Source organism: Pinus tabuliformis, chromosome 6, assembly GCF_031772625.1.
Source record: "Pinus tabuliformis cultivar Carrire ecotype Pingquan chromosome 6, CPIR1, whole genome shotgun sequence".
Classification (NCBI taxonomy): Eukaryota; Viridiplantae; Streptophyta; class Pinopsida; order Pinales; family Pinaceae; genus Pinus; species Pinus tabuliformis.
Window position 1 is genome coordinate 896,245,051 of NC_142292.1, and position 11,710 is coordinate 896,256,760.

Sequence of the window (11,710 nt, forward strand, 5' to 3'; positions counted from 1 at the left end):
AATGAACAAACTTCAGCCAGCAGGTAGATAACATGAGGGAAACTAGAGGAATACCACGATTGTCAGATGATCTATGTGCCTAATGGAATGCAAATGATTGGGTGGGAGACGTAATATGAAATGCAACAAGAGGATTTGATCTCTGACGGAGGGATGAAGATACTTACACTAACAGGTACCCTGGATGGGTTAATTTTCCCTCCTATAGTTATGTTTGTCACTTGTAGTCAACCAATAGAGGAAACTCACTCAAACACATAGAAACAATATGGAAAGTCACGATCTAGAAGGAATTTATGCTTTCCCTAGAGAGTATGAGTTAAAATTACAGGTTAAACAATGTGATTGTTATTGAAACTTGCACGTCAAATTATGGGATCATTCATCAAACTTGCAACGACTCAGTCAAACTTTGCCAATCATAAATTTCACTTTCTTGATTAGGGAAAACCTTTTGTGGTCCAATCTTTGTTGAAATTTGGTACCGGAGGACAGGTGGTTCCTTAGGCTTTGATCTTTGGCCTAGGGAAAAGTGTCCAAAAGAATTTAATTTTTCTCCTAAAGTAACTTTATAATTTTTATAAAGTTAAATCTAATTTAAAAGTGACTTTAAGTGATAAAGTTATTAAGTCTAATTTTAAAGTGACTTTTATAAAGTCAATGAAAAATTAGAAAGGAAAAGTGACTTTGGAAATAAATGACTAAGTGGGTCTTTATTAAAGTGGGGTGAATTAAAAAATAGAAAGTGACATTTAAATGAGCATTTAATCTCAGCCTTAGATCTCAATCTATTTCAGCCATTGGATTTAGGGATCACCCAAAAGTCACTTGGTGTTAGATTAAAGGAGGAAAAGGTCATTAATTCTTTCATGAGCAGATTGAGAGAAGGAGAGCAAGAGAGCAGGGGAGATTTTTGGACAATGAGCTGCGGAGTATCAGCAACAGAGTTTTAGCAGCGGAGTTTCAGTAGTGGAGTTTCAGCAGCGGAGTTTCAGCAGGGCAGAGTTTCAGCAAGGCTGAGTTTCAGCAAGTCTGTACAGCGAAGTTTTAGCAGGGCAGAGTTTCAGCAAGGCTGAGTTTCAGCAAGTCTGTACAGCAGAGTTTCAGTAGGGCAGAGTTTTAGTAAGGCGGAGTTTCAGCAAGGCTGAGATAAGTTGTAAAAGTTTGCTTGCTGATTTTTGCTGAATATTTCTCTTATTGTAAAAAGGCATTTTCCAGAAATAAAGAAGAGCTCTCAAACTGGTTTTCCCCAAGAGCTGTAGGGGGTTTTTCCAGGGTCACATTGACAAAAAATCTCAGTGTTTAAATGTGTTTTAATGGCTGTTTATTACTGCTTATTTTTATTTCTACAATTTCCAGCATTCTGTAAAATTTCCAAAATTTGTGTTTTCAGCAAATTTATTTTTTCCAGTTTGTTAAATGTATGGTTATGGGAAAAGGAATTTAACTATATGGGAGAAATAAGGAGAAACTGAAAACCGAGGTGGGAAATGAGAAATTTCTACATGGTATCAGAGCTTGAGTGTTGAAGGACATTTTGGGACAGCAAAAGGAAAAATTATAGCTGCTGATGACAGAGTTGTTAGAGCAGTCAGGGTGGGGACACTGACATTTCAGAGGGAGTCCAAACCTCCCTTGAAAGTGTTAGATGTTCTTTATGTTCCAGGGATGAGGAAGAATCTCATATCCGTCTCAGCTTTGGAGGACAAAGGATATGAGGTACTATTCAGGGGAGGACAGGTGTTGATGTATCCCAGGGGTACTCCAGCTGATTCAGCTAGATTGATAGGTGTATGCCATGCAAATTTGTACAAGTTTGCATTCGAGCCCCTTTTGGCATTGAGCATTAGTATCGACAGTAGAGCTAGCAGTTCTGAGCTGTGTGAGATTCGGCACCGCAGGACGGGACATATGTATCATGGAGCCTTGAGGACATTGCGGGAGATCACTACAGGTGTGCCAGATTTCAGTACTGATCACTTTGATACTTGCAGAGGTTGTGCGATGGGCAATTTTTCCAAATCCCCTTTTCCCAGCAGTGGTAGCAGAGCGACTGGGATACTTGATTTGATTCACTCCGATGTCAGCGGTCGGATGTCTCATGTTTCCTTGAGTGGATATGAGTACTATGTTTTATTCATTGATGATCACTCCAGGAGGACCTGGATTTATTTTTTGAATACCAAGAGTGAGGTCTTCAAGCGGTTTCAGGAGTTCAGAGCTCTTGTGGAGACATAGACAGGACGAAAGATCAAGTCCCTGATGTCGGACAATGGAGGAGAGTACACCCTTGGAGAGTTGACTATTGTACGGAGGCAGGCATTAGGAGGGACTTCACTGTTCCTTACAACCCCCAGCAGAACGGGGTTGCAGAGAGGAAGAACAGTTCCATCATAGGGGCTGCCAAAGCCATGTTACATGATCAGGGGTTGTCATTGTTCTTGTGGGAAGAGGCTTGCAACACAGCTGTTTACTTGCAGAACAGGAGTTTGCATCGTGCCTTGGGGCACATGACTCCGGAGGAGGCTTTCTCTGGGAAGAAGCCTGATATTAGTCATCTTCATATCTTTGGATGCATTACATACTCCTATATACCCAAGGAGAAGAGGACCAAACTAGAGCCCACCGCAGAGAAGGGTATCTTTGTGGGTTACAATGAGACCTCAAAGGCCTTTCGGATTTACATTCCTGCACAAAGGAGAGTTGTTGTCAGACGGGATGTGAAGTTCGAGGAGGACAGGGCCTTTAGGAGGTCACGGGAGTTAGAGTATCTGGATTAGCCAGACCCTCAGCAGCAGTTGAGTCAGTTGCAGGGATCCAGTGGGCAGGGATCAGGAGGATCAGGAGGATCAAGAGGTACATCTATGAGGATGTCAGGTCCGTCAGTGAGCAGTGGCTCACTGAGCCAGAGGGGTGGTGCTCTGGGCAGCATGCAGAGTAGTTCACAGAGCAGTTCATTAGGGAGTCCACTGATGGACAGTTCACATGGTACCTCAGCTTCTACAGGTTTAGGTGCAGGCAGGAGGACATCAAACAAAAAGTCAGGAGTCCATGCTCCTGATGATGATGAGGAGGAGGAGTTTCATTCTCTGGTGGGAGAAGTGCGCTAAGGGAAGAGGAAGCCCAAGTGGCTTTAGGACACCTTGAGAGATGCCTCATCTGTTGCTGAGCCAAAGAGGCTGGTCAGAGAGAGTAGACCACCTGAGAGGTTTTGTATCTATATGGCGATGGTTACCAGCATCCTTGACTCTGAGCCTTCTAGCTATGAGGAGGCAGCTAGCTAACAGGTCTCGAGAGAGGCCATGCAGGAGGAGTATTCTTCTATCATGAAGAATGATGTTTGGGAGGTGGTGCCAAGGCCTAAGGGAAAATCCGTGGTTACTTCCAGATGGCTTTACAAGGTAAAGCATGCTGCAGATGGCAGCATTGAGAAATTCAAAGCAAGGTTTGTGGCTAGAGGGTTCTCCCAGGTAGAGGGAGTTGATTATGAGGAGACCTTCGCTCCCATGGCTTGATATACTTCGATCCGCCCCATTATATCGATAACAGCAGAGATGGGTTGGAAGATCCACTAGATGGATGTGAAGACTGCATTTCTCAATGGCTTCATACAGGAGGAGGTGTACATTGAGCAGCCACAGGGCTTTGAGGTGCATGGGAAGGAGTCCCATGTGTGCAGACTGAAGAAGGCCCTTTATGGCCTGAAGCAAGCTCCCAGAGCTTGGTACTCCAGGATAAATACATATTTGCAGGGGATGGGTTTCACAAAGAGTGAGGCAAATCCGAACCTTTACTTTATTGTGATAGGTGAGGAGCCTCTCATTCTGGTGTTGTATGTGGATGAATTGGTCATTACTGGTGTAGAGAGACTCATAGAGCACTGCAAGAGAGATCTTGCGACGGAGTTTGAGATGAAGGACATCGGCTTGATGCATTACTTTTTGGGTTTGGATGTGTGGCAGGAGGAGGGGCATTTCTTCCTGGGGCAGGGGAAGTATATTGTGGAAATCCTTAGCAGATTCCACATGGAGGATTGTAGACCCATGTCGACACCGATGATCACCAACTGGAAGAAGCTTCATGCTTCGGATTCCGAGTTGGTGGATCCCACATTGTACAGGCAGCTGATTGGTTCCTTGATGTATTTGGTCAATACTAGACCAGATATCTATTTTGCAGTCAACACAATGAGTCAGTTTATGTGTGAGCCTAGGTAGGTTCACTAGGTGGCTACAAAACACATTTTGCGGTACTTGCAGGGGACAGTGGATTATGGTCTGGACTACAGGCAGGGAGATGGAGTGAGATTGGCAGGATACACTGATTCTGATTGGGCACGTTGTGCTTCTGATAGGAAGAGCACTTCAGGGCGCTGTTTTGGGTTGGGTTCAGCAGTAGTGTCATGGTTCAGCCGGAAGCAGCAGTTAGTAGCACTGAGTTCAGCAGAAGCAGAGTATATGGCAGCCAGTCTAGCTAGTTGTGAGGCTATCTGGCTTCGCAAGATGTTGTTTGGCTTATTTGGTCAGCCGTTGAGACCTTCAGTGATTTACTGTGATAATCAGAGTTGCATTAAACTCATGAAGAATCCAGTATTTCATCACAGGTCAAAGCATATCGGGATCAGATATCATTTCATCAGAGACTATGTTCAGAAGGGAGCTGTGAAGCTTGAGTATATTTCCACTGATGAGCAGGTTGCAGATATTCTTACCAAAGCCTTACCACGGGGCAAGCATGTCTACTTCAGAGACAAGATGGATGTGGTGAGGAACACCTTCCTCGGTAAGAGGGAGTGTTGAAATTTGGTACCGGAGGACAGGTGGTTCCTTAGGCTTTGATCTTTGGCCTAGGGAAAAGTGTCCAAAAGAATTCAATTTTTCTCTTAAAGTAACTTTATAATTTTTATAAAGTTAAATCTAATTTAAAAGTGACTTTAAGTGATAAAGTTATTAAGTCTAATTTTAAAGTGATTTTTATAAAGTCAATGAAAAATTAGGAAGGAAAAGTGACTTTGGAAATAAATGACTAAGTGGGTCTTTATTAAAGTGGGGTGAATTAAAAAATAGAAAGTGAGATTTAAATGAACATTTAATCTCATTCTTAGATCTCAATCTATTTCAGCCATTGGATTTAGGGATCACCCAAAAGTCACTTGGATCACCCAAAAGTCACTTGGGGTTAGATTAAAGGAGGAAAAGGAGGAAAAGTTCATTAATTCTTTCATGAGGATATTGAGAGAAGGAGAGCAAGAGAGCAAGGGAGATTTCTGGACAGTGAGCTGCGGAGTATCAGCAGCGGAGTTTCAACAGCGGAGTATGAGCAGTGGAGTTTCAATAGCAGAGTATCAGCAGTGAAGTTTCAGCAATGGAGTTTCAGTAGTGGAGTTTTAGTAGGGCAGAGTTTCAGCAAGTCTGTACAGCAGAGTTTCAGCAGAGCAGAGTTTCAGCAAGGCTGAGTTTCAGCAAGGCTGAGTTTCAGCAAGTCTATATAGCAGAGTTTCAGGAGGGTGGAGTTTCAGCAAGGCTGAGTTTCAGCAAGTCTGTAAAACGGAGTTTCAGCAGGCCAGAGTTTCAGTAAGGCGGAGTTTCAACAAGACTGAGATAAGTTGTAAAAGTTTGCTTACTGTTTTTTGCTGAATATTTCTCTTACTGTAGAAAGGAATTTTCCAGAAATAAAGAAGAGCTCTCAAACTGGTTTTCCCCAAGAGTTGTAGGGGGTTTTTCCAGGGTCATATTGACCAAAAATCTCAGTGTTTAAATGTGTTTTAATGGTTGTTTATTACTGCTGATTTTTATTTCTGCAATTTCCAGCATTCTGTAAAATTTCCAAAATTTGTGTTTTCAGCAAATTTATTTTTTCCAGCTTGTTAAATGTATGTTTATGGAAAAGGGCATTTAACTATATGGGAGAAATAAGGAGAAACTGAAAACCGGGGTGGGAAATGAGAAATTTCTACAATCTTGTGCTTCTTCCCAACTTAGTGTCATGATTTTTAGCTCTTCTTTGGATATTTGAAATGTTAGTGTGCTAGATTGACTAGTAAAATATTATAATGATAGATAAAATTTAGTTCTCTCAATGAGATTCCATTAAATCCATATAATAAACTCTAATTTGAACTTCAATCCTGCAAGTCACTCTGACACTTGAACTCATTGCATCCTCATTTTGTTACCAATTTTTCATTTTTTTTAGACCACCTAAAATTTATGTGGGTACCAACATATAGCATATGAGTCAATTAGTAGTGATCATAGACATTAAGGAATTTACATCAAAATAAGTATATCAATGACAAGACCTTCAACTAGCCAGTTTTTGTGATTGTTGCTATGATGCACATGAGATGTAGAAATATTGACCTTAGAAATATAACTTGGTTTAAGTATCAATCAGCACACAAACATAACTCTTGGTGGCCTTTGCGAAATCCCATAAGCTGTAGAACTCAAGATGTCGTGGAATATAAATTGCTTTATTTTTTTGTGGCTTAACTCCAATAACTATAAATGCTTTAAGGATTGTAGGTGATGTTGCCAAATTCTTCAATTGATGTTTTTTCATTTTAAATAGTTCCAAATAAAGAATATTGAGAAATTGTGACACCCCTTGTATATAAAAAAAATTGTTTGATGAAAAGATCAACCTTTTTGACTACTTCCCATTGATAGCACTAGTTAGTAGACTTTTGAATGTTCTGAGAGAAGTGGAAGTCAATCAACTGATTCCATTCAATGTATTGTGTCTTTTATAATTATTCTACTAATAAGATTTCTTTCTTGCAAACATTATTTGATTTTTATTATCCACATGGGATGATATAAATGATCAAATTTTACTATAGTGTGATTTAAAAAATTCCTGAATTATTATGCATCAAATTTGACAATGCATGTAAATCAATTTTTCATTGTTTCTGCAACATGTAGAATCATAATTTTTTTTCTTACATGGTGGTTTCCCACCTTCGATTGACACATTATATAACATAAAGAATTCTAACCCTATTCAAGAAGTTCCACATGAAGGCCCCATGTGCAAGTTTTTGTTGTTTGATCGAGACAATAGATGTGGATGGCGAATCTCTCCATGTGGTGCAAGGTATACATTTGGACACGTAAGATTTATTTATGTGCATTATGAACATGTTGTTTTTTTCAATGAAGGTTCATTTGCATTAACACATGGAATTAACCATAACCTCCCTTCTTGCACATGCATACATTGTTGCATAACTTATGTGGATCGAGCACTGGATGAAGGTTATTTTTGTGTGTTTTTCAGATGAAAATAAAATCTTACTATCTATATAAACAGATCGTGAAATTTAATGACTTTGTGGCTTGAACTCATCGAAGTAAGAAGCTAAGTACAATGTTTTTAAGTGTATTAAGAGAGAGTAGTATTTGAATTACAATGTTAGAAATGGAGGCCATTACATTCTTCTTTAGGCATAATAGTAGCACTTACTCAAAATTGAGCTTACCTTGAATTAAACTTATGCCCTTTTTCAAATTCCATATCAGTTAAATATAGTAGAATTTAGGTTGAAGGAAAACTCATTATTATCTTTATATTGTTATTATAGAAGTTGTCTCATAAATATGGTCCTTTTTTCAATCGGATAATATCTTTCTTTTGTCCTTGCCTATGTGATTTGATTTTATCATATACTATTCAATTTTAACTCATAATGTTTTGGGTCAAGTGTCTTGCATATTTTCTTTTACATATTACAAATTAACATATAGGCAAGTGCAACTATAGATTCAAAATATCTACACGGTCTATTTTAATTTTAAATATGTGACTTTTGCTAGGAAATTGGTTCCCGCCCTTAAGGCTATGGAGATGATAAGTAGTCATGAATGCAAGTGATTGGCACAATTGGAATCTTGAGGCGGGCTTCCTTCCTTCTTATTTTTTTTTAGATTAAGAAGCATAGAATCAATGAACAAAATGCTTACTTCTTGCTTCTTACCAGTATTTACTAGTAAAACTCCTTTGAGTTGGGGTTTGTATATGTAAAGTTTATTTATTAGATGTACATTTTATTCGATTCATATATACATTGGAATGAGAATGTTCTAGATAGTGGAATTTTTAACTTCGTACATACGACTGCCACTATTTCACCATGTAGAGAAACATTTTCATAAATTCCACAAGGGTCATCTTACAACGTGTTTTAGGAGACTTTAACCCATGCATATGGGGACAAAAAATGTGTGCCACACTACTTGAGCTAAGTTCCTCTGACACTTGCTTTTGAATTTTAAACATTAAATGTAGTTTGAAAAATAATGGGTGCACCTCAGCATGCTATGATCCATCTACAAACCTGCATTTATTCTATCGTGGATCCCATCTTTTATGTGTTATGGTTCTCAGTAGAATTTGGGGCACTTAGTTGAGCACTTTTCATCCAATATTAGGCATTCTGGAGATCACACTTATGACAAAGACATGTCATTAGGTAGTTAGAGTGTGCTAAATAGTTTGATGGACATAAATATAATAAGTGTAAGTTACAAAGGTATGGTGATATGAAGTCAAGTAAGAGTGTCTATATTAGACCTAAGATAAAAATAAAATAATTGAATATATTTGTTCAAGGGTTATGACAATGTTCAGTTTATCTCCCATTGTGCCTCCTTTTCACAAATGGTGTTTCTTATGTAAAACTATGATTTGAAAATATAGCCTTGAAAAATGATGTTTTGATATTCTATGGATGTTGGCAAGTTCAAGTTACACACTTGCTAAGAGTTTGGTTAAAACTTATCATGTTTGACTAGAAGTGAGTGCCCCTAGCTATCACCAATCAGGGATAATGGCCTATCATTTTGTTGCAAAGATAGGCTTGAATCTGTATACGAAGACCAATGTAGATATGCAATATTGATGCTGCCTTTTGTTTAATATTTTTCATTAGATGTATTTTAACCTAAGTTACATTTAAATGGATATGAATCTATTGGATTTTGTGGAAATTCAATGGTAGGTCAAAGGAACTAATATATCAAAAACAATAGAAATATATAATTCTACCTTTGGAAAAATATTTCCATGAAACTAAAACAAAAATTCAGATCTATTCAAACTTAGAAATTCAGGATTCTACAAAAAGTTTAGATTTGTGTGTTTTAGGATGTTGAAGGGTATATGCAAAAGTTAAGAGTGAGTTTTCTATTTTTATTCCCACTTATCCAAGTAAAAAAAAATCATTCTTATTTGTATAAAAAAAGAATTGTATTTTTATAATAAAATTATGGTGTTAGATGCCCCATGGAATTTTAGGAATAGAAAAAGTGGTGTTGAGTTAAGCCATCATTTCGTTAATATAGTAGTTAGGTATAGTAGTCAATTATGTCATTTTAGTTAGTTGTCTTGATATTAGTTTCTAGTTAGCTTATATATAGTCATTTATTAATAAGGGAATCCTATCTATTAATAATGGGTTTGTATAGACATGCCAAATTGTAGTTATACGGGCAAAGAGGGGATCAACCATGCAGTTATTCTATTACTATGATTCCTTCTTTTGTATGCAACTTGAAAAAGAGTCTTTTGTAGTAATCAATAAGGGTGCAATTTATCTGTGGAATGTCATACCCACTATTGTTTGGAGGAGCAAATCAATCTAAATCAATTTTCTATTGTACTATATATTCCCTACATGTTTATGTTTTTCTATTTTCTTAATGTCAACTTTTGATTATTTGAACTATATCTAGAATATTGTGTAACTCATACAAGGATTGTTTTATTTGTAGAATATATCTGAAAAATTTAATCATTCAAACAAATTATAACTTATTACTAGAGCTCATCAACTAGTCATGTAAGGCTTCAATTGGGGGAATGTGAGGACACTTACAACCCTTTGATTATTATTTAGTTGTTAGATTTTTCCTTTGAGCACATGCATGCCCAAGCTCACCTATAATATACAATGGATGCTTTTGTAAAGAATTGCCTCCATTTGTATTTCTTTAGAAATGCGATAGCTAGTTGTTGTTTTGGTAGGTAAAATGTAGCAAGGATGTTATTTTCATCTGATTTTTTGCAGGAGAAATAGGTTTTCACCATATTTAGTGCATCGAACTACTGTTATCATTGTGGTAAGTTTGGAAACATTAACACATATTTTCTAATTTTTAAGAAAAATATATGAACTGATTTTATGCACTAGTAACAAGAATCTCATGTGGTGTTTTGTGGATGATTATAGATGCTCCATTGTATAATTATTGATCTCTTAGAAAGTATTATCATAATGACCTTTTTAGCAATGGATCTATTTGAGTGGTGAATATAATTATTATGTCAATGTTATTGTTTGCAATGGTTGACAACTTTTATTTAAGGTAGACAAGTAATGGATGTGGTTATGCTTTGCTTTCAAACCATTTTCAGAATTTAAATGTATCCATTTTTCATGGTGTTGAGGAAGTATATTTTGTTCCTTTTCAAATAAATTTTCTTTTAAAGGATCTACCATGCGAACTTGTTGATTCATAGAAAATATTTTGGATTGATTCCTAGCAAGTTTCTTGTCATGGTTTTTAGAGAATTATGAAATATTTTATTATGGTTTGACTTAAAACCGTATGTACAGGTAAGATGGCATCTATTTTGGAAGTTGATGATACTAAAGGACACACTTTTATTCAGGTCAAGTAATTCCCTCTTGTAGTACATGTCATTGATATTTTGTGGTTTTTGTCAACTATACACTCAATAAGTGGTTAGAGAAGGAAATAGTTAGTTTGAATATTTAATATGGTCACTATTTTTATTGATATGATGTTTATCGTAATTATTGTGTAATATAATATGATGAACAAGGTATTAACACTAGACATATTAAACATTTCCTTGACTTGCACACATCCTTTGTTGTCTGGTTTATAGAAGGTGCTAAACATTATTTTAGTTAGTATAAGATGCATGCAAATACCTAGAATATAGTTAAAGTAGTGGTTGTAATATTTATTTAGTAATATATTGTAAAATTCCTAAGATACCCACTACTATTAGTGAGCACCTGCTTTCATATATTGTAAAATTCCTAAGATACCTTGACTATTAGTGACTATTAGTGTGCCTTTATTCAAACAATATTGTTGGGTATGTGCTATATTCTTTCCACGACTAGCCACATTTGATGTTTGTTGCATTGGGCACAACGGGGGGGGGAAGAAGCTCACCATTTTGGGATATTTTTTTTAATTCAAAACCAAGGATGGGGGCAGACCCAAAGATGATGGGTGGACCTATCCATGGCTTTGTGCATGGGTTTTGCACAAGGTTTTTGGCATGATAGTTTTCTACCCATGGTATTTTGTAGATCTGATCAAGGGAACTATGGTTATGTTCTAATCTAGAGTTAATGGATTGGGGTTTATGAATGCTTTGACGTGTATATATGTATTGTAACATTGAAAGGAATATAATGAAAAATGAATCTGGTAGTCCCAGTTTTGGAATCGAGTGGAAAATCTTCGTGTATATTTGTTTTTGTTCTCTTCATTGTTTAATTTTTTTTAGCATTTTAAGAATTCGCTTGCAGGTAATTTATGTACAAGGTTAAAACCTACAAGTACCATGTTACATGAAGATCCTATTGTTCCATCCCATCAAGCCGTTAAAAGTTGGGCTTAGAAAGAAGGAATTGTTTACAAGTATTTTTTGATCTGCATTAGAA